Source organism: Procambarus clarkii, chromosome 75 (genome assembly GCF_040958095.1).
Source record: "Procambarus clarkii isolate CNS0578487 chromosome 75, FALCON_Pclarkii_2.0, whole genome shotgun sequence".
Classification (NCBI taxonomy): domain Eukaryota; kingdom Metazoa; phylum Arthropoda; class Malacostraca; order Decapoda; family Cambaridae; genus Procambarus; species Procambarus clarkii.
This window is the reverse complement of record NC_091224.1, coordinates 17015073-17020072: the sequence shown is the minus strand read 5'-3', so window position 1 is coordinate 17020072 and position 5000 is coordinate 17015073. Positions and strand designations below refer to the sequence as shown.

Here is a 5000-nt window from a genome sequence, read left to right as displayed (position 1 = left end):
CCCTGTCCTAGCCACACCCTGTCCCAGCCACACCCTGTCCCAGCCTCACCCTGTCCTAGCCACACCCTGTCCCAGCCACACCCTGTCCCAGCCTCACCCTGTCCTAGCCACACCCTGTTCCAGCCACACCCTGTCCCAGCCACACCCTGTCCCAGCCACACCCTGTCCCAGCCTCACCCTGTCCCAGCCACACCCTGTCCCAGCCACACCCTGTCCCAGCCTCACCCTGTCCCAGCCCCACCCTGTCCCAGCCCCACCCTGTCCCAGCCACACCCTTCAACAGCCACACCCTTCACCAGCCACACCCTTCACCAGCCACACCCTTCACCAGCCACACCCTTCAACAGCCACACCCTTCAACAGCCACACCCTTCAACAGCCACACCCTTCAACAGCCACACCCTTCAACAGCCACACCCTTCAACAGTCACACCCTTCAACAGCCACACCCTTCAACAGCCACACCCTTCAACAGCCACACCCTTCAACAGTCACACCCTTCAACAGCCACACCCTTCAACAGCCACAACCTTCAACAGCCACACCCTTCAACAGCCACACCCTTCAACAGCCACACCCTTCAACAGCCACACCCTACACCAGCCACACCCTACACCAGCCACACCCTTCACCAGCCACACCCTTCACCAGCCACACCCTTCAACAGCCACACCCTTCAACAGCCACACCCTTCAACAGCCACACCCTTCAACAGCCACACCCTTCAACAGTCACACCCTTCACCACCCACACCCTTCACCACCCACACCCTTCAACAGCCACACCCTTCAACAGCCACACCCTTCACCAGCCACACCCTTCACCAGCCACACCCTTCAACAGCCACACCCTTCAACAGCCACACCCTTCACCAGCCACACCCTTCACCAGCCACACCCTTCAACAGCCACACCCTTCACCAGCCACACCCTTCACCAGCCACACCCTTCACCAGCCACACCCTTCACCAGCCACACCCTTCACCAGCCACACCCTTCACCAGCCACACCCTACACCAGCCACACCCTACACCAGCCACACCCTTCAACAGCCACATCCTTCAACAGCCACACCCTTCAACAGCCACACCCTACACCAGCCACACCCTACACCAGCCACACCCTTCAACAGCCACACCCTTCAACAGCCACACCCTTCAACAGCCACACCCTTCAACAGCCACACCCTTCACCAGCCACACCCTTCACCAGCCACACCCTTCACCAGCCACACCCTTCACCAGCCACACCCTTCACCAGCCACACCCTACACCAGCCACACCCTACACCAGCCACACCCTTCAACAGCCACACCCTACACCAGCCACACTCTTCAACAGCCACACCCTTCAACAGCCACACCCTTCAACAGCCACACCCTTCAACAGCCACACCCTACACCAGCCACACCCTTCACCAGCCACACCCTTCACCAGCCACACCCTTCACCAGCCACACCCTTCAACAGCCACACCCTTCAACAGCCACACCCTTCAACAGCCACACCCTTCAACAGCCACACCCTTCAACAGCCACACCCTTCAACAGCCACACCCTACACCAGCCACACCCTTCACCAGCCACACCCTTCAACAGCCACACCCTTCAACAGCCACACCCTTCAACAGCCACACCCTTCAACAGCCACACCCTTCAACAGCCACACCCTTCAACAGCCACACCCTTCAACAGCCACACCCTTCAACAGCCACACCCTTCAACAGCCACACCCTACACCAGCCACACCCTTCACCAGCCACACCCTTCACCAGCCACACCCTTCACCAGCCACACCCTTCACCAGCCACACCCTTCACCAGCCACACCCTTCAACAGCCACACCCTTCAACAGCCACACCCTTCAACAACCACACCCTTCAACAGCCACACCCTACACCAGCCACACCCTTCACCAGCCACACCCTTCACCAGCCACACCCTTCACCAGCCACACCCTTCAACAGCCACACCCTTCAACAGCCACACCCTTCAACAGCCACACCCTTCAACAGCCACACCCTTCAACAGCCACACCCTACACCAGCCACACCCTTCCAGCCACACCCTTCACCAGCCACACCCTTCACCAGCCACACCCTTCAACAGCCACACCCTTCAACAGCCACACCCTTCAACAGCCACACCCTTCAACAGCCACACCCTTCAACAGCCACACCCTTCACCAGCCACACCCTTCAACAGCCACACCCTACACCAGCCACACCCTTCCAGCCACACCCTTCACCAGCCACACCCTTCACCAGCCACACCCTTCAACAGCCACACCCTTCAACAGCCACACCCTTCAACAGCCACACCCTTCAACAGCAACACCCTTCAACAGCCACACCCTTCAACAGCCACACCCTTCAACAGCCACACCCTTCACCAGCCACACCCTTCACCAGCCACACCCTTCACCAGCCACACCCTTCAACAGCCACACCCTTCAACAGCCACACCCTTCAACAGCCACACCCTTCAACAGCCACACCCTACACCAGCCACACCCTTCAACAGCCACACCCTTCAACAGCCACACCCTTCAACAGCCACACCCTACACCAGCCACACCCTTCAACAGCCACACCCTTCAACAGCCACACCCTTCAACAGCCACACCCTTCAACAGCCACACGCCACAAGTAAGAATACAACCACATTACTCCAGGAAGAATACAACCACATTACTCCAGGAAGAATACAACCACATTACTCCAGGAAGAATACAACAACATTACTCCAGGAAGAATACAACCACATTACTCCAGGAAGAATACAACCACATTACTCCAGGAAGAATACATCCACATTACTCCAGGAAGAATACAACCACATTACTCCAGGAAGAATACAACCACATTACTCCAGGAAGAATACAACCACATTACTCCAGGAAGAATACAACCACATTACTCCAGGAAGAATACAACAACATTACTCCAGGAAGAATACAACAACATTACTCCAGGAAGAATACAACAACATTACTCCAGGAAGAATACAACAACATTACTCCAGGAAGAATACAACCACACACGAGAAACAATTACACCACTCAAGAATGTATCCGAAACAAAATCCAATTGCATTATTCCTAATTGTATCAGAGATTAACAAAAATACAATTATAAAATACCCAATTCTCTTGCTCTATTTTGCTCTGCTGTTTTTTTGCTTTTGTTTTATTTTTTTTTGCACCGAGGATTTTCATTATGGATAAAAAAAAAGGTTAAACTATTAATGCCGAATTTTTGAGCTATGTTTAGCAGGCATTTATAGAATGTTTAATCACAATTGTTCATCACGATTGATCGAAAATGTAATTTTCTGCTATGTCATTTAGTTTTTTTTTTTGCCGTATATTTGATTTTACTAATGTGGGTTACACCATGGAAACAATAGAGGTATTGAGTGATTTATATATATATATATATATATATATATATATATATATATATATATATATATATATATATATATATATATATATATATAAATAATTAGTATATATTTCTTGTAAACATATGTTGTTAAATATGACCGAAAAAGTAAGATTAATAATTCTAACACGAATTTTCACAATATTTCTTATGTTTCTTTTTACTGTCGATGGCAATTGAAAAATCAATTCTCCAAAATTAATTTTTATTTCTAGTTTGACGCGACGCTTGAACGCGTTTCATAATAACTTATTACATTTTCAAAGACTTAATTTTTCACACACTCAACTGTAACCTGAAAACGCTAAACAGAGTTTTACTTAATGCTAACACTTAAACAGCTTGTCTTATATACTCGCATTTGGGTGAGGTGATATGTTGCAACAGTTTTGGATGAGATGAACAAACTTTTGACCAACACAAGACAGAACACGGAACATTGGGTATTAATTGGATAAATGAGAGGGAAGAATGGACGTAACTGCAAAGGACCTATTGGCCCATACTTCCTCTTGATGCTTCTATATTCGTGCGGAGTCTTGGGTAGTGGGTAGAATATAGTTGTGCATTAATTGGCTGTTGATTGCTGGTGTTGACTTTTTGATGTGTAGTGCCTCGCAGATGTCAAGCCGCCTGCTATCTGCCGTAATGTTCCTTAGAACACCACATGCCAATCGGCTTACAACCAGTTTCATGTTAAACAACTGCTTTTAGGCAGTTTGTTAAAATTGATGAGCGAGTCATTAAGATCGACCGCCGCTTTAACGAGCCAAGTCTGAGAACGTGTTGGCCAACAGGGTAATGGGTGTTCTCAATTAGGACTGATGTAAGAGGTACCTCCGCGGTACCCAAATAAGACTTTAAACTAAGGGCATCGTCGGTGATGGATAGGAATGGACTGTAGAGAAGGGTAGGGATGGTGGTGAAGGGTAGGGACGGTGGTGAAGGGTAGAGATGATGGTGAAGGGTAGGGACGGTAGTGAAGGGTAGGGACGGTGGTGAAGGGTAGGGACGGTGGTGAAGGGTAGGGACGGTGGTGAAGAGTAAAGATAGTTGTAATGTCTTGGGTCCCGTACCTGTGAGGGTTGGGACTTACACCACCAAAAGATCTCTGGTTACTGCACCAGACTGTTCCTCCCGTACAGGTAGACAACGTTCCCCCAACCACTCTCTGTCCGGAACAGACAACCGACCTCGGCAGTCTCACTTCCGCTACCGCCGGTCGACCAACAATTAACTCTAAGGTGCTTGTAGTTTTCTCAGTAGATCACCCTGTACGCCTTTCGATTTTGGAGAGGGGTTCAGCGTCACGTATCTAGGGGCGCGGCTCCAACACTGGCCTCGTTGTCCTGTGTACACACCCTACTTGAGCCGCCGTGACTTCCCGCTCTCTCCTTGATTGGTATCATCTCAATCCCCCTTTTCTGAATTAGTATTCCTTACCACCCAATCCACAGCTGCAATTCTCTCTCTCTGTCTCTCTCTCTCTATATCTCTCTATATCTCTCTCTCTCTTTTCTGCTTTCTGGGATTAAATTCCCGCACGCTGCGAGGGGGA

The 5000-nt window shown here is 50.0% G+C and overlaps 2 protein-coding genes across 2 annotated transcripts in view; both read left to right on the top strand.

The window, feature by feature from the left end:
• Positions 1 to 5000, top strand: part of LOC123749468 (uncharacterized) — a gene marked incomplete in the record, with an annotated part of 443575 nt that overhangs the window by 47844 nt on the left and 390731 nt on the right.
• Positions 1 to 5000, top strand: part of LOC138357019 (PE-PGRS family protein PE_PGRS61-like) — a 24840-nt gene that overhangs the window by 18343 nt on the left and 1497 nt on the right. The gene's annotated exons all lie outside the window — the stretch shown is intronic.